Source organism: Mesoplodon bidens (assembly GCF_964165515.1).
Source record: "Mesoplodon bidens genome assembly, chromosome: 2".
NCBI lineage: Eukaryota > Metazoa > Chordata > Mammalia > Artiodactyla > Ziphiidae > Mesoplodon > Mesoplodon bidens.
The window spans coordinates 19,533,739-19,553,230 of record NC_138177.1 but is presented as its reverse complement, the minus strand read 5'-3'; positions in this window follow the sequence as shown (position 1 = coordinate 19,553,230).

Genomic DNA, 19,492 nt, shown 5'->3' with positions numbered 1-19,492 from the left:
AAATTGAGATGAATGGGCTTGAGCATTAATGCATTTCTCATTGTGTAATAGGGACTTTTTCTTCCCTCTCTCTTTGCCAAATACAGAGAAAAGGCTATATCCCATTCAACTATTTGTCAACTCCCATTAGAAACGTTTAATACTAATACAATTTATGGATTCAGTTTCCAAAGGATACTGCCAGAAGACTTCACGATTACTACATTGGTACTTAAATACAACCATTGTTCACCTTATAAAAATCTATATGCAGCCTGACAGGTATAAAATGTAGTTTTGTGTGCTGAGTCAGCATCAGAGACTTTTTTGGTTGAGGCAGAGTTCACGAAATAAAAGTAGATGTGTTCTCGAGCCAGTGAGGAAAGATTGAACTGAAAACTTTCCCCCAATAAATATGAAACGGACAGACTATGATGCTATATGCCTATCCTCAACAGAAAAATAAATAATGCATGATTCAATTGACTCCATAGGTAGGAAATAAGTTAATTCACTTTCCAGGTTTTATATACAAACACTCACAAATGTAAGCATGAGCATGTGAATTACAAATGTTAAACAAAGTGCTGTCTTTCAAATAGGAAGATTGTGCCAACAAATCCCTCAAGTTGCATTACTAAAAGTTGAGATGGCTTTGCCTCTATCCACACATATGCACACTCTCATTCTTGGGACCTGATTCTTCAAGCCATAACTGTTTCCTTCTCTAAACTCTCCACATAACAATGTAACACTCTAATTTGTACCTTGGTCATTTGTGTATAAGCCTTCTCATTCCTCCCAAATAGGAGCTCCTCAATTTTAGTGCTCTTTATCTTCAGCTGAACTACAATGACTTGCAAATGGTAGGTATTTCTCATGTATTTGCTGAAGTAACAAATGAAAAAAAAAAAAGAATGAATGAGGGATCTGTCATACAGAGCTATGCAATCTGTAACCCATGGAACTAACCAGTTCCTAAGAAATAGCGTCATACGTTGTAAAACAATTATACCCCAATTTTAAAAAATGACGTCATGAAAGTAAGGAATTTACAACTGTGATGCCATCATAAATATCAGTGTGTGTTAAGCTAAGTGCCAAGGGTACAGAGGAGCATAAGACTGTGGTCGTTAAGCTGGACTATGTGTAGCCCTGAGGTGTGCACTGTAAAAGTGGCAACTGGCCTGGGTAATTTTAAGAGAATACGTTTTCTGATCCTTAACTTCCATATTTGTTCTTTTAAAAATGTATTTGCTTGGGCTTCCCTGGTGGCGCAGTGGTTGAGAGTCCGCCTGCCGATGCAGGGGACACGGGTTCGTGCCCTGGTCCGGGAAGATCCCACATGCCATGGAGCGGCTGGGCCCGTGAGCCATGGCCGCTGAGCCTGCACGTCTGGAGCCTGTGCCCCGCAGCGGGAAAGACCACAACAGTGAGAGGCCCGCGTACGGCAAAAAAAAAAAGTATTAGCTTGAAGAAATGTCTGGAGTTGAGATTTCCTGTCAGTTCTTCCTTTGGCTGATTGACAAAAGACAGCCATACTTCTAATGCTCAACCTTATGATGGTACATTGTCCTGAGGTGTAAACTCCCCCATCTCTTCCCCTGTCAAACAGATCACTTGAAATATTGGTGTTGGTGAAGGCTCCTGTACCCATCAAAGACACCATAAACCAGTGAGAGGGCTCCTTGTATTTCCCTCTCTTATGCGTATGTTTATAAAATCGAAGTGTGGCATTAGACCTGAGGTATTATCAACCTAGTTGGGATGTTCTGAAGTTAGATATATTTTAGAGTGGAATAGCAAGTGGGATGAAGATTTTTATTTAATGACCTTGTCTTTTCCATCCTCCTACTATGAACTGTACCTAAGGGAGAGTTCTGTGAGAAAAAAGAAAAAATAAATGCTGGTAAAAAAATGTATATATATATATTGAAGGCAGCTGCAACTTTGTACACCCAGGCACAAACTCATGGCAAGGTTTCATGTCTTATTTATTCATCTTTAAATTAAAATTCAAAAGTGAAAATGTTGTCAAAAAGCAGTGAATGAATAAGTTTATTTGAATTAAAATATGAAGTCAGGCTTTCTGATTGATAGTAAATCTGATTTGGAGAATTTGACAGTGAGGGTTAAGATTGCCAAGTGGTTACATGGAAGATAGTTTTCACAGATTAATAAAACTAGACATGTCGTTCAAAGGTCTTGACAAAAATACATTTAAACTTGTGACAAGACAAAACAATCTTACTTAAAAATAAAGAGGTATATTTAAATTCACATTATGTTTATTTCTTCAATATCTTCTAAATATATTAGGTTAAACAGGTTTCTCTAAGTGAAAGAGCAATAGGTATAATCAGTAGTCTTATTAAAACATTTCTTGTAAGAAGTTATACTTCAAAAAAAAAAACTAACAAAATGAAGGAGCACCTAACTGAATTGCCATCTGATTAATTATTAAAAATAATTTTTGATGGCAGATCTCTTATTTGAATTTTAGCACTTAAATCAAAATGTATTCATTCCCATCTAATTTATTATGTGAACAAAATATCTCAATGCTACATCTGTTAAAATAAAAAATAGAAGTAGTATTGATTCTGAATTTCATTCATCTGGCAATAAAGAGAAGAAATAGAAAAATTTAAATCTTTTATCATTAAAAAAGTTACCACCCGGGGCTTCCCTGGTTGCGCAGTGGTTGAGAGTCCGCCTGCCGATGCAGGGGACACGGGTTCGTGCCCCGATCTGGGAAGATCCCACATGCCGCGGAGCGGCTGGGCCCGTGAGCCATGACTGCTGAGCCTGCGCGTCCGGAGCCTATGGTCTGCAATGGGAGAGGCCACAACAGTGAGAGGCCCGCGTACAGCAAAAAAAAAAAAAAATTACCACCCATAAAATTTTGTATTACTGTGTGAACAATAATCATAAATTGTAAGATTATAAATAATTATAAAATTGTGATATAATCGTGGTCTTTTGATTGACTGTACACTAATAATGATTGTGATGATTGAATGAGGATGATTCAACCCAGCAGAAATTGTTTCCAACATGGAGCCTTATGAGCACTGAAAATTTAAATTAAAAATTAAAATTAAACACTTAAAATGTATACTGTTGCTAATAAGAATGATAGGGTACTCCATAAATGACTTTCAACCATGAAACAACTATTAAATTAGCTCAAAATTCTGAGGGAAGTGGAATGAAAATGTAAATTCAAGGGAAAAAAAGAAACAGTATAAAATTTCCAACTGTTATAATAGGGCTTATTTATGTATATTTAAGTAAGTGATGGTAGGATCAAATTACTATTGTATATAAAATACTGTTAGATATATTTAAAACAGTGATGTAACAATTTTATATTAATTGTCAATACACAAGAAATTTTCTTAATATCGCTTAACTTATTATGCAAAAATTTAGGTGTCAGTATAAAAATGAACAAAAAGCATTGCTTTTCAACACTCTTATAAAAAAGTAAGTAAAAATTTGAAGTTCACTAATTTCAAACTGGTCCCTATGCTGAGAAAGTATCCAGTTTAGTGGGAAAGAAAGAAAACATAGTTAGAAATTAATTGACAATAAATACACTCAGCATGCTAGCTTTAATTTCTTTTTTCTCTCAGGGGCTAAAAGTACAAATCCGATCATTAACTCTAGTCAATCCATTCAACAACACTACTCAGTCATCTCTGGCCAGGCCCTATGTCAGATGCTGGGGATATAAAGGTTGACACAACAATGATGTTACCCTGATAGGGTTCACTGTCTGGTGGGTGAACTTCCCAGCACAAAACAAACTGACCAGAAAATGGCCTAAGAATTTCAGCTACATTAATAGACTTAAAGGATTCCTATAATATGGATTCTTTCTGAGCAATGTTTTACTTCTTTTAAAAATGGTAAAAATTTGTATCATATGCCATGTTCATAGCAACATTATTCACAATAGCCAAAAGGTGGAATCAATCCAAACAGGGGAAGGGTAAGCTGGGACGAAGTGAGAGAGTGGCATGGACATATATACACTACCAAATGTAAAATAGATAGCTAGTGGGAAGCAGCCACATAGCACAGGGAGATCAGCTCTGTGCTTTGTGACCACCTAGAGGGGTGGGATAGGGAGGGTGGGAGGGAGGGAGAAGCAAGAGGGAGGAGATATGGGGACATATGTATAACTGATTCACTTTGTTATAAAGCAGAAACTAACACACCATTGTAAAGCAATTATACTCCAATAAAGATGTTAAAATAAATAAATAAATAAATAAAATCTAAAAAACACCCCAAAACATCCAATCGTTCATCGATGGATGAATGGATAAATACGATGTGGTCTGTACATACAATCGAATATCATTCAGTCTTAAAAAGAAAGGAAATTCTGAGACAAGCTACAATGTGGGTGAATTTTGAAGACATGTTAAATGAAATAAACCAGACTCAAAAGGACAAATACTGTATGATTCCATTACATGAGGTACATAGAGTAGCCAAATTCATAAAGAAAGAAAGTCGAATGGTGGTTGCCAGGGCCTGGGTGTGGGGAGCGAGAGGGAGCAATGGGGGCTTATTGCTTAATGGGTATAAAGTTTTAGTTTGAGAAGATGAAAAAATTCTGGAAATGGATGGTGGTGATGGTTGCACAACAGTGTGAATGTACTTAATGCCATTGAACTGTACACTAAAAATGGGTAAAATGGTACATTTTCAGTTATGTATATTTTAGCACAATAAAAAGGTGGTAAAAAGAATTGATCAGCTATTTAATTATACATTTTTTTCCAAAATATATTTATGAAGCACCTACTACATTCAGGCACTGTGCTACTGACACAAAGACTAAAATATGATTCTTGCCATCAGGGATCAACTAGTCTAGTCCTGTTTGAGTATAAATCTAGATTCTACAGCCAGGGAATGTGAATTTTCAGTATGGGAGCAAACAGATAAATCAAGTCCCTGAACTAAGCTTGAGCCCAGCTTCTGCAGCCTGATTATCCATTTCAATAAAATTAACCAAAGCACTAATAAATGCATACTTCGTGATCAAATATCTTTACCCACATGTGACATCTTTTTATAAGTAGAAATTAGTCACACAACGGGAATTTTTGAGAATGACACCTGCTTCTTAAGCTACACGATACAACACAATAGGTTGTTTTTAAAAAGATCAGTAATTGCACTATAATCAACTTTCCCAAAAACTCTGTGACTAGTGTCAAGCCAAAAATAAGACATAAAAATTTCATCCCTGTTTAACTCAAATCAAATGAGCTGGAGACCTGCCAAATCTTGCTTTGTTTTATGCTCTGTGGAGACAGCATTAGTTCCTCATCTTTTCAACATTTATGGGAAGTAGATTGCTCACGAGTATCATTCTCCCCACATAGATTGAGGCAGAAAAAAAAAAAAAAAACTTCTATTCTTTGCCTCAGTCAGAGGATAAGTTAAAAATGTGGTAGTAAGAAAATCCTACCCAATTCCCTTCTTAAACAACAGAAGCAACAAAAAAGAGGGCATCAAATGAGAAAGTGACCCCAGAGAGAATCAATCCTTTCAAATCACAGATTGGGAAACAGAGGCTGCGGGAAAATGACATCTCCCAGGGACCAGGAAGGCAGCAAAACAGATGATTGTTTTTTTAACCTATCTCCAGGTACCCAGTTCTATGCTTTAAAATTTTAATCCTTCTGGGGACTTCCCTGGTGGTTCAGTGGTTAAGACTTTGCCTTCCAGTGCAGGGGCTGTGGGTTCGATCCCTATTCGGGGAACTAAGATTCCACATGCTTTGTGAGAAAAAAACCAAAACATAAAAATAAAGAAGCAATATTGTAACAAATTCCATAAAATCTTTTTAAATGGTCCATATTAAAAAAATCTAAAAAAAAATAATAATTTAATCCTCCTGAATCTAAGGGGTAAAAAGTGGAAAATTCATCCCAACCAGTTACTTAGAATTGCACAGAGCAAAGCAAAGAAGTCACTGTTGATTTCAGTGGTGGTTTAATATGTTTACAACACTCAGCATCTACACTGAGACTGCTCAGAGTCTGGATGGCCATTCTAATGCCTTGTGACTGCTGTCCCCTTGGTGAGGAAAATCAATAATGACAGCAGGTAGCAAAGACCATCCCAGCATTTCTGAGGCCTTTCCCAGAGCAAGACTCTTTCTCCTAAAAGAGTGAATTGACCATCTATGCATAACTATTTTGGGGGGAAGAGGGTGGTCAGCCACAAAACAGTCTGTGGAATCCAAACTGGGATCCAAATACAAGGAGGAGAGGAAGATGAGGTGGAAAGAGTTGCCTAAAACCTCCACAAATCTTCGCAAACTAGAAAAACTAGGAAGAGAAACCTAATTTCCAGAACACGTTGGGGAGAGGGGAAGGAATGTAGAGATTTTCTATATGCCTCCCCAACCTAAATCCCACTTGCAAAATGGAGTTGTTATAAAAATAGATTTAAGGATAATGGGGGCCTTGTAGTTGGGGGACAAGGAAGGTACAGCTGACCAAATTTAGAAATAATAAAGACTTTCACAATGAGGTTTTTCTATGTTTTTTGATTATCAGTGACTACTCTGATATTTTTTTTTTCCTTCTCAATATTCTCTACAGTAAATCATAAACCACACGACCTTCCTTTCTCCTGCTGTAATTTACAGAGATGCAGTATAGCAAGAAAAACAAATGACACTGCCTTAGATTCCAAAAGACCCAAGGATCAGATTTCCAGGCAAGAGTTGTGAATAGCATTTATCCAGCCATATAATGTTTTTTCAGTGTATGACTCGTGTGTGTGTGTGTGTGTGTGTGTGTGTGTGTGTGTGTGTGTGTAAGCCTGGATCTAGCAAACAGAGGGTGGAAATAAGAGGGTAAAGGGAATAGTAATTTTTTTTTTTTTTTTTTTTTTGCGGTACGCGGGCCTCTCACTGTTGTGGCCTCTCCCGTTGCGGAGCACAGGCTCCGGACCCGCAGGCTCAGCAGCCATGGCTCACGGGCCCAGCCGCTCCGCAGCATGTGGGATCTTCCCGGACCGGGGCACGAACCCGTGTCCCCTGCATCGGCAGGCGGACTCTCAACCACTGAGCCACCAGGGAAGCCCAGGAATAGTAATTTTAGTTATCTGAAGAGAAGGCTTTTTTACGCTTTACATAAATGCTATAAATCCCACCAAGTTTACTCAGGGTTCAGGAAGAAGAGAACGGGAAGAAAGCATGAAAAAAGGAAGGAAGGAAGGGAGAGAGGGAGGGAAGAAGGGAGGAAGAAGCAAGAGGAAAAGAAGGAAGAGAAAGCAAAGGGGCCAAAAACAAAAAGACTCATACTTAGGTGAAAACCACTACTTGGGAGAAAAACAAAGTGAGGCCCTATGTTGGGGAATAAATGTGTTTCCACATGTGAACGCCAATATATTATTGACTTACCCTGAGTCATAAATATGACAATTTGCCTCATTTCATAGTGAGGTCAGGCTCAGCCCAAATAAGCAGCTATCCTCTGCTTACTTAATGTTCCTAAATATGAGCTTTCCCCAAAGCTCTCTGCGCATATAATATAACGCCGTGTGCATATGCAGTGGGGAGGAGAGATCGGGGAGGTGACAGAAAGCAAGCTGTGAACACAAAGATACTTTTAAGCTGAATACTTGTACATGATATATAGAACAGAAGATCGTCCATCATGGTTATTGAAACTGTGACCAGCAAAGCTATAAACCTGACACGAAAGAAGAGAAAATATGACTTGTTAGGTTGAAAAAGCACCAAAGAGGGAATTATAAAAGGGAAAATTTCATGACAAATTAGTTTGTATTTTTTGTTTTCATTTCTGACACATGGTAGGAAATGCTATATGTTTGCTTAAGGAAGTGCAAATTTCTCCACTTCATCCATTAAAAATCCTCACCCTTAGGCCTTTTGTACTGAAGCATAAAGTTTGGAGACCTTAAATAGTCATAATGTTTCCCTGAAGAATTTGGCCTCAGAAACATATTACAATTCAGAAGGGCTAAAAAGGAAAACCATTTTACAGCAATCTGGCCGTGTCTGCTTCAGACGGCTCATAAGGAGCATCAATTCATTCTCATGGTTTCTTTACCATATTTGATGAAATATTAGATGCTATTGGAACAAGCGGCTCAAACAAGAAAGCCATAAACTTGAAAACGGTGCTGTAAAACATAAGTGTGCTAACGTGAAATAAGTCTCAGATTGGAAAAAAATGCCCAGTGGCTTGCTCATAGCATAGTCATACAATAGGCTGGAAAGTTACAGATGTTGAGGGCCAATCTGCTTTTTTATACACATTCCCCTTCTGGGAACTAAGATTTGGAGTTTATTAATAATGATTCCCCAGCTCTGGGGAGCAGACAAAGCAGAGCAAATAAAAGAAGAAAGCTTAAGTTCAAGAGAAAGTACGGAAAAGTCCCTATTTTAAATTTCTGTTGAGGGGGAGAGGTGGGTAAAAAGGTTGGGGTGAAGAGAAGACAAGATGATAATAAGGAAATTCCCCCAAATGCAACATATTAGTAGCTACAATAACAATAATACTGTATTATTAGTAGAATAATAATATCTTTCAGTTGCCGCTGCAATTTAACCTTTAAAGATGTCAATTCTCCCTAAACTGATCTACAAAAAAATTATGGAATTCTACAACCCAGATCAAAATCTCAACAAAATGTTTTTAACTTGAAAAATAATTCTAAAATGTAGCTGGAAGAATGAACAAGCAGAAATAGCTAGGAAAATTCTGAAAAGAAGGATTAATGGGTGGAGGGGTACTTATCCTAACAGATATTAAAATTAACTATAAAATCACTATCACTAAAACAGTCTAATTTTCAGGCAGGAATGGAGTATAAAAATAGTACCCACATATATGTAAACTTAGTGTATATCAAAGATGCGATTTCAAATCAGTGCAGAAAAGATGGCATATGCTTATAATATAGTTGAAAAATCTGTCAGTAATTTATAAAATAAATTAAGCTGCATCCCAACTCACTCATGATTCCAATATAAATTTTAAATGAATCAAGTATTTAAGTAAAAAGAAATGCAAACATAAAATCACTAGGAAAATATGGGTGAATACTTTTATAATTTTGTGATGGAGAGAGCTGTTCCAAGTATAACAGAAAATTCAGAAACCATAAAATATAGTGAAATTTTGCTGCTTAAAAATAAGATGAAATGTTGTGCAAAAAAGAAATCAGCAAAGTCAAAATACCAAAAACAACAAACTGGGAAATACATAAGAATATTATATTTTTATTTTAGCAAATTATGTTATATAAATGAATTCATACATTTAAGTTAATATAGCTAATATACAAAGAGTTCTCAGAAATCAATAAAAGGATGACCCCAATAGAAAAATGTATGAAGAATATGTAAATACAATTAACAATGGAAATACAAATATCCAATTTAATATAGAAAAATATTAAATGTCACTATTAATTAAAGAAATGCAAATAAAATGCCAAAGAGACATCATTTTTATCAATCAGATTAGCTGTGATTTTTTAAATAATTATAGGATCGTTGAGAATCTACCAGCAAATCCATCTATGTGCCACTTCTCACCACTTTGACAACTACCAAGTCCAACAACTCTCTCCTCTAAAATCCTGTAATAGCTTCTGAAGTGGCCTTCTATGCTTGCCCTTCTATAGGCAATTCATCTTACAAGGGGCATCATTTTAAAACACAAATCACATAATTCCAGGATCTGGAGCCTGACTACCTGGGTTGGAATCTTAGTCTGCCTCCAACTCATTTTGTCAACTTGAGTAATTCATGTAATCTTTTTGTGTTTGTTATGTTATTTGTAAAATCGAGTTGATACCAATAGTATCTAGTTTTTGCATTGAAAGGGTTAAGTGAATTAATATATGGACAATGTTTAGAACAACATCTGGCATATAGCAAACACTTATTAAGTATTAGTGATGAGGAAGATGTTGCTGCTGCTGATGTTAATGGTGATGATGCCACACCCCTGCACAGAATCTTCCAGTGGCATCCCATCAAACTCAGAATAAAATGCAAAATGCTTATTGCAGCCTAGGAGGTGCTACATGAACTGGGCCCTGTGTATCTGCAGTCTAACTACTGGGCTTCCTTTGCTCAGTTGCAGCCACACTTGCCAACACCTCATACACCCCCCACTCTTAGTGTCTTTGTAATTGCTTTTTTCTAGCCTGGACCACTCGTTCCCCAACCATGGCTCATTGCCTCCCTCCCCAGGTCTCTGCTCAAATGTCACCTCTCCAGAAGACTTCCTGAAACACCCTATCTAAGAGAGTCCCTGCCTCCACCCTAACCATGTTGAATACTGCTATACATGATTGATTAAAACATAAATTAATACTACTTCCCAGGGAGCAATTTAGCTATATATGTTATAACCTAAAATGAGCATTCCCTCTGATCCTGCAATCTCACTCCCAGGCAATTATACTAAGGAAATAATCTGACAAGTATGTAAAGATCTATGCAAATATTTTTTCATCAAAGCATTGCCTATAATAAAGAAAAACTAGAAACGATCTAAACATTCATCAATAAGGTCATCAATGATCAATTTGCTATAAAAAATGCACCCCAAAACTTAGTGACTTCAACAATAATGATTTCTTCAGCTAATGAGTTGTGGGTTGGCAAGTTGGGCAGAGTTTAGCTGGATGGTTCTTCTCTTTGCCTGGCCTCACTCATATGTCTATGATTAGCTGTCAGCTGGGCTTGTTCACATAGCAGTTTAGCAGGATTCCAGGAGAACAAATAGAAGCATGCAAGGTCCCTTGAAGCCTAGGACCAGATCTTTCATAATATCATTTGTATTTTACTCCTTCAGCCAAAGTAAGTCACAAGGACATCCCAGATTCAAATGATGGAGAAATAGACTCCACTTCATGGCAGGAGCAGCAAAATGACATTGTAGAGGAACACAGATACAAGGAGAGGTAGAAAGCATGGCCATTTTTCAACCCACCAAAATAAAGAACTGGTTAAATATATTATGGTAATAATTACATTAGCCTATTTTGCAGCTCTTAAAAATGTAATGTCATTCTATATTTATTGGTCAAGAAAGATGCTTATGGCATACTTACCAATAAGCAAAGCTTTTTGCTGAACTTCTGATTTACATCCTACATACTAACATACCTATACATGTAAAATATATTGGGAAGGAAGTTTTTCAAAATATTAATAGTACTTAGTTCTCACTAATAGAATTCTGTTAATTCTACCTTTCTTCCTTCCTTTCTTCCTGATATCTTTTCTTCATTCCTAATATATTTGTTCTTCTCTCCCTTCCTTCCTGCCTTCCTTCCTTCCTTTCCTTCCCTCTTTCTTCTTCCTTCCTTCCTGCATTCCTATATGCAGGCATCCCTTCCTAGGGTGAAGTGACTAGACTCTGCTCCTTATGCTTCATCCATGGTAGGTTGGTCTGGACATTTTCTTATGACACTAGAAGAACAAGAGTATTAGCATAAGCTTGCAGGCATGTTTTAATTCTCTGCCTGCATCAAAACTACTAAAGCAAGTCTCATAGCTAAACTCAGAATCACGGAGTGAGGAAACAGACTCTACCTCTTGAGGAGAGGAGTTGCAAAGTCACATAACAAAGGGTGTGAGTAGGAAAAGGATAAAGAATTGGGGTCATTAATGCAATCAACTACAACAAGAATGGAATGTTGATCTAGCTGGAAGGAGAGAGCTAGGAGGTTTTGTCTTAAAGCTGTGCTTGCCCAGCAAACATATTGTCTTTTCTTAGAAAAGTTATTTGCTTAGGAAATGATAGAAGACTAATGGGGGCTATGTAAGGTAAAGCATCCCTACCACAGTTTGACATCCATGTCTGATCAGTGTTACTAAAAAAATAAAGTGAGATAAATTTTAAAGTGCTTTGAAAATTTTAAAGCTATGTGCAGATGATTATTCTATGTTGATTTCTAATTGCCAGGTAATGTCTTTTGGGCCTCCATTCCTTTCCTTGGAGTATTCAGGCAATGTGAAAATCATTTCAATAATAGAGTAAGCCCAACATGATTGTGTACATAAATCTGTTGCTGCAAAACAAAGACAACATCACAGAATATCTACGAAAGCCAAACACAAATTACCTCAGGGAAATTTACAACATTAGTATGAATAATTGAAATTTAGCTAAATTATTATCATTATTCTTTCTTATACTTGCATCTTATGCCTACCAAAGGACTTGGTGATATTTAAAAATCAGATAAATTCCATTAAACTATTGCTTTCATTAACATGAGTATCTTTGCCTGCAGGGATTCTAAAATGAGTCATTGTCTCTTGAAATACATCCAGTTGCTGTAGCAGCTGTAAACTGTGGGAGTTGATACTCCTTAATATTGAGGTGAAAGAGTCACTGAGCCTCACCCTTTGGAAACTACTTTGGCTACAGCACTCATACAAAGTTCAAGGCCTTCATGAGGAGGCTTAAAGCCTTTAATTAATCTATTTGCCTCTGCAGCTCCTGTGGTCCCTGAGTACTCTACCACTGCATAGCAACAATCCCTTATATTTACTCATCGTTTTTCTCTGAGCAACAGTACACAGTTTTAGATGTCTTACCCAATGTCCAGTTAAGAAAAAATAAAACTTAGCAAAAATCTCACCAGGAAGATTTGTGCCCAAGAGTAGGAAACACAGAATTTTTTTTTGACAAAACCTTCCTAAGATATAAGGAATTTCTCCCTTCACTCCAAAAAACTATCTAGCCTTCAACTGCTTGTCTTTTCTATTCATTTTCTTTCATTAATTAATTCAACAAGTATTTATTGAGCACTTTCTCTTTGTTAGACATGGCGACAGGCACTGGCAGTAAAATCTATGTCATAGTTTAAATTAAAGCCTAAGAAGACTTCTCAAATCAGTTCTGTCTATCTTGTCACTCAGAACAAAAATAAAATTAAAAAAATACAGTTTTATCCCTTTTCCCCAATGTACCTTTGCTTAAGCTTTTATAGAATATAAAGGGCAAGGTGCTCCACTCTCCTATACCTTGTATGAGTAACCAAGATGAGCTAGTGGCCAAGGTGAACTAGTGGACTGGGCAGTGTCATAGGTATACTGCCTCTCACATCTGTCTCTCTAGGTCTGCCTGTATTTAGTACAGCTGCAAAGAAAGAAAAAGAAAGAAAGAAAGAAAGAAAGAAAGAAAGAAAGAAAGAAAGAAAGAAAGAAAGAAAGAAAGAAAGAAAGAAAGAAAGAAAGGAAGGAAGGAAGGAAGGAAGGAAGAAGGAAGGAAGGAAGGAAGGAGGAAGGAAAGAAGGAAGAATGGAAGAATGGCTGGAAGGAAGAATGATAAGTGATCCAGCTGTGGGCATTAAAGGGAAGGGAAGATAAACTGAACAGGTTAGACTGCTTTGGTTTGAGATTATTTTGGACTAGCTATCATACAATAAAAAGAGCCTCTCATGTGGTTGAATTTTCTGATTAGAATTATGCCTTGGAGTTTAGAGCTAAGTTCCATCTAATAACAAAGTATTGCCTAATTTCCTTCACTTGTCAAAGTTCTTGGCACAAATTTTACCTAGAGACATATTATTGGATATCTAGAACAACTTGGGGTGTGGTTTAATTCCATCAATAAAGGCTTTAATCTCAGTATCATTTCTAACACTATGAAAATCACTTCCTTCCACACACATCCCCTTCAATTACCACCAGCCCCTGTATCCAAAATGTCTTTAGTTTATGCTTCGATTGAATGAAAATTTAGCAGGATTTACAACTCTAACTAGAGTTCCCTCCCACCACCACCATTTTTTGAACATATGATCCCATCTCTTTCTGGCTTCTACTGATGCTTGTGAAAAGTCAGCTCTTAGTCTAATTGTCCTTATCTACCTTTGTAGATAATCTTTCTTTTTCATTTCAGCTAACTTAAAGATCTTCCCTGGAATTTAACCATGACATATTTAAGTGAGATTTACTTTTATATATCTTGCTTGGGAGATTTATGTCTTTTACTAACTATGGACTATTCTTGTCTTACCTTTTAAAACATTGCATATCCTGTATGATGTTGAAATATCCCATCTCACCTTCTATGACTTTTCATCTGTATATATATACATATATATATTATATATATAATATGTACATATATAATATATATTATATATATATATATATAAAGGGATGGTATACATCAGAAAACTCACTATATGTCATGTTAGAATCCCACATAGACTGCATGTGACCACCTGCCATCCCTATAGTACAAATTAAGCTATAAAAACACACAGAACTATTTCCCTGACATTCTGTAAGTACATAGTCAAGATACAATGTGAAGAATTTGTTTTAAAAAATACTGTAGAAAGTGTATAAGAAAACTAGTATTTGAGCAAACTGTGGAATATAAATACAACTATTTTTAAGTAAATATATATATATATTATTTATATAATAAATATATAATATATATGCATATATTATATTATTATTGTATATATTATATACAATACATACATATGTATATATGATATGTATATAATATATACATATGTATATATTGTATATAATATATACATATATATTATATATATATATTTTCTTTTCCAATTTCAAATATTTATCTTATTGTGCTGCCTCTGGAAATTTCTTCACATCTATCTTTCAGTTTACTCATTTTTTCATCAGTTATATCTAACCTGCAATGTCATCCATTCAATATTTACTGAGTCTTTTAAAATTTTTTCTAGAATTTTTATTTGATTCCTTTTAGAATCTATTTGGATAATATTTCTGTTTATGTTCTTAATCCTTTCTTTTTAATGTCTTTCATCATCTAAGCCATACTTATTTTATTATCTCTAAAAGATAGTTTTGTTATTTGAGTATTTTGGTAGCCTAATTGTTCTATGTTTTTTTAATCTGATTCTTATTTATGATGGATCTGTGTTTCATAAGTTTGGATTATTAATTGATCTTTAGCAGATATTATTATGGGAATCTTACACAGGCTAGACTGAGAGCATGTCCCTCCAAAGAGGTATTTTACCTTCTGCCAGTCAATTTAGGTATATCATCAAGCCCAGGACCTGCTTCATACTTATGTCATAGTCTGGATATACCTGGGCCACATTGGTAGTAAAAATATTGAACGATAATCCCACATGAACACAACTATCTATTTATTTCAAGGGAGATATTTTGGAGTTTGTTGTTATTGTTGTTGTGTGTTTATTCCCTAAAGGGGTTTAATACCCAGGCCCTCAGATCTTGAAGATCAAACTCCTCCCCATGGCCAAGGTAAATAGAGCAACACCTCAAATTCTTACCATCTTTTTATTAGTTGTTTCCATATTTTACCTTGAAAATTTTCTTTCCTTCTTATAAACTTTACTGTATATTTAATCAATGTTTATTCTATTTTATGTTTATTATATTTTAGTCTATGTTTTTAAGTATTTCTAGAAGAGGATTTTCATGAAACTTAATCTAAAATATGTCCAGAAACCGAAGTTCTCCACCATTTTCTTGATATGGTCAACTATAAATGTCACCCAAGCAGGCTGACATATGTATGAATTTTAACACAGAGTATTCACAATTGTAAATTAGTGAGTGACCTTCTTATAATCAGAGGCAATGTCTGTGTCCTAGTTCAATTATGTGTTGGATAGATGCTTAATAAATACTTCCTGATGGAATTACTTAATTAAAATATTTTTACTGATAAGCTTCTTGTCTCTTATGACTACCCCTTGTTTGGCAAGAATGTTTTTATTATTATTTTAAAATATGTAAGTATGTGACTCTAAAGTAATGAGGCAAATTCCACAAACCATGCATAAAAATTGGTGTTAGTAATTTGTCAATAGTCACTCATTCTATGACAAATACTTACTAACAACTCACAGAGTCATAGCTTGTTGCTGTGACAAGGAGCTATAGATATGGAGATCGTATGTTCTACTTTTAATTTTTTAAATAGTCCTTAAATATATCTGGACAATTGATTAGTTTTCAAACACCACCATAAAACCTAGCTTTAGAAATAAAGACTACTCATCTCTCTGGTAAACTGAAGACACTAAAACAAGTTCTTTATATTTGCTTCCCTATAAGCTGGAAGAAAAATAATCAATTGATAGTCAAATAAAATAAAGATTTTAAAATCTATATTGTCTTCACAGAACATAGGCCTATAACTTAGTCACTAAGCAAGTCACTGTTTAATTATTTCCTTGATCTGCATAGTTCTAAAAATAGACCCCATATTTCAAGCAGGGTGGTAAGTGAAATGGCTGCTGTTCCTATTTCCCAGGGTTGTGGTGATAGCCCAGCATGTAGATTGCTGCTTCCTTGCCAACAGGATGCAAAAGACCATCAATTTACCGCTAAACATGGATGCCAGAGAAACAGGGTTACCTTGTAGGCAATGCCTTAGTCCAAGTAGGAAATTTCATTCTTTGGAAGAGTACAAAAAGGGACAAAGCAAAAAGGCCAGAGAGTAGTGAAGATATATACAACTTTCAGTGGCTTAACTTTGAGATTAAACTTGCCCATCTACTAAGATAATTAAAAAAAAAACCCACTCATCTCAATTTCATTTCTGAACTCAAAAAGCATGAAATTTAGAGATAAGGCAGTCTGGGACAAGGCCTTGTGCTAAGTTACTATCTGAGTGAACTTAGGCAAGTCTCTAATACTGGTTTCCCCAACCATAAAATGGGAATAATAAAAATACCAATCTCATAGGATTGCTATTATAGGATTAGCAAGATAATAAATATAAAACAACATGGTGTCTGACATTAGTAAGTATTCAAATATGTGCTATAACCATTATGTCAACAAACATTTAAATACTTACTATGAGCAAATCTTTGTGCTAAATGCTTTGGTGGATACCAAGATAAGTCAGACAGATACCCTATCAGGAACTTAGATTCTAACAGAAGAGATGAGATAAGATGAAGTTATAAACTTCATGAGAGTAAGGACTCTATGTGTCTTATTCACCCTTATGTTCCTAGTGCCCAAAAAGTTTCCAGTATAAAGTAAGTATCCAATAAATATTTGTTACATGTCAAAATAAATAACTCTCTATGTCACAGAAAATGCTAAAAGTGAACAGGAGAAATACAAGAGAAAATCCAGGTAAGTATCAGGACCTTGAAGACCAGTCAAAGAAACCATGTATCTATAGTTTCTCACCTGTCAAAGGACAATAATAATTGAACTTGGTTTGCTTCCCTCATATAGGTTTTGTAAAGCTGAAATAAGAATGTGTTTACCTGACAGCAGCAGATGGAGGAGGCAAACAAAAGGATGATGAATTAACCCAAAGAAAATGAATATTTACAAAGAGTCCTGCAGCGATTAGTGTGTGCTAGAAACTGTTCTAAGCCCTTCACATGGGGTAACTGATCTTCTCTTTGCAACAACGCTGTGAGATAGGTATTATTATTATCTTCATTTTGTGTAAAAGGAAACTGAGACACAGAGAAGTTAAATCATATGCCCAAGATCACACAGTGAGTAAGTTACAGAAGCAGGATTTAATCTCTGGCAGGGTAGCTCCAGAGCCTGCATTATGAAGCAAAGGGTACTTTGTCTCCCAAACAGTGCAGCCAGGGGCTCAGACTGTCGTCTGTTATTTTTACTTATTGGAAAATGCTGGTCCTTTCAAAGCAATACCCTCCAAACTCCATGCTCAACTTCTGTCTCTTTCTAGCAACCTTCTCCAACACTTTCTACCAGAAGCTTAATTTCATTATCTGACTGCTTCCTGGGAGGAGGAGGAAGAGGAAGAGTGAGCTATAAATATCCCTTCCTAAGGGCCCCCCAAAGTGGAAACACCTGTGGGGCCTGTGTGGGTAGAGGGAGAAGCAGAGCCTCCGTGGTGGAGAGGGGTTTGCATCTCATCACTCAACAGAGGGTTTTTAAGACCTCTTGTGGAGCTGACTGCTCCAAAGGGGAGGAAAGTAAACAAGCCATAATGAATGGTGTCATTACAGGATTTTATCATCTACCTGCTTAATGATGTCAGTAAGAACTTAAAGGCAAGTATTGAGCAGATAAAGCATTCTGGGAAAGCTGAGCTCTAGGTATACTGCGCCCCCAAACTACACAGCATGTTCTGAGGTCCTGGGCCCACAGGCACTTCTTAGGTATATCCTGTTTTCTTGCACTGTGTCTTTCAGTATGGAATCAATCTGTAAACTGAAACAGAACAAATGCTTCTATGACCAAGTAACACAGAGAAAAGGCATCCATGGGGTCTGGCTTTCTTTTGAACTGGACGAGGAAATACATTTTCTGCAGGTGTCTGGAAGCAGCTCTTTGTACATCGCAAAAGACAACTGGTCCAAGGTCAGAGAGTAAGTCAGTGATTAAACTTGGTTTTCCAACTCCATCCTTATCGTTCTTTAATTCTCAGCTATCTAAGGTGGGCACAGGGATGAGCCAGCCATCTCTTCTAAGGACCCGTTCACCCTGGACAGACCATTCTGGAGGGTCAACTCCAGGGCAGATTTGAATTAGCAAAAAGTTGTGCTTGCTTTTGGCCAAAGAGCAAGATTTCTCTTGAAACACCCACACACAATTGCGGGTGCACCATGCATACACACACAGACAAGCACAGGGAATTTTTATTTTCTCCAATCTCAATCCAGAGTCAGACACAGCTGCCAAATGAGTCCCTCTGACAGCACCTCCTACACAATGAGACACCGGAGCTGCAAACTGTGCTCCACAGGCGTTTTAATTGTGAATCCAGATGCTCTACCCCTTTGGTTCTCCACACTGACCTTTCACTTGAAAGTCAATTTGTCAGTCTGCTCCATGTGTCTGAAGAAATCATCAAAGCCGCCCTGCGGAGGAGTTCCCCGTAGGTTCCTCTGAATGCGGCTGCAACACAGCTACGCCACACTAGGGGGAAATGTGCAGGTGGGGGGCAAGAGAGCTGGCAGCCCCCCTCCACTCAGGGCTGCTTGGGTGCGTTCTGTTTCTCAGGAAAGACTGCATCACCAAGGGGTGGACACTGAGTACCTTTGGGGAGGGAAGGAAGTAACAGACACCTTCCCCTATCACATTTCCACCATCAACTTGCCCATAGGACCCAGTGAAATGGGAGAAGAGAGAGATCCTCCAGAGCCTCCAAAATCCAGGCATGTCTGATTTTCAGTCTGAGTTTCAATATTCTGCCAGCAAAGTCAAAGTCTCAGTCTGGAAATAAATACTCTTCTGCACAGAGGTCCAAGGAGATAGGTATCACCAAAGATACTCTAGGTGTGAAAACAGCTAAAGAGGCACCAGGGGCTGACTGAGGACAACTCTGTCACCTTAAATTAGGGGCCACTCATGGGTATACTCTCTAGTTGATAGGAAGAACTAGAAAGGGCCAGGCCAGTAACACCCCCTTCCATCCCCAGGAACTTAGAGCTCTCTTTCTAGCCCCTGCCCTCCCAGAGCAACCACTCACCTCTAGACCTTACT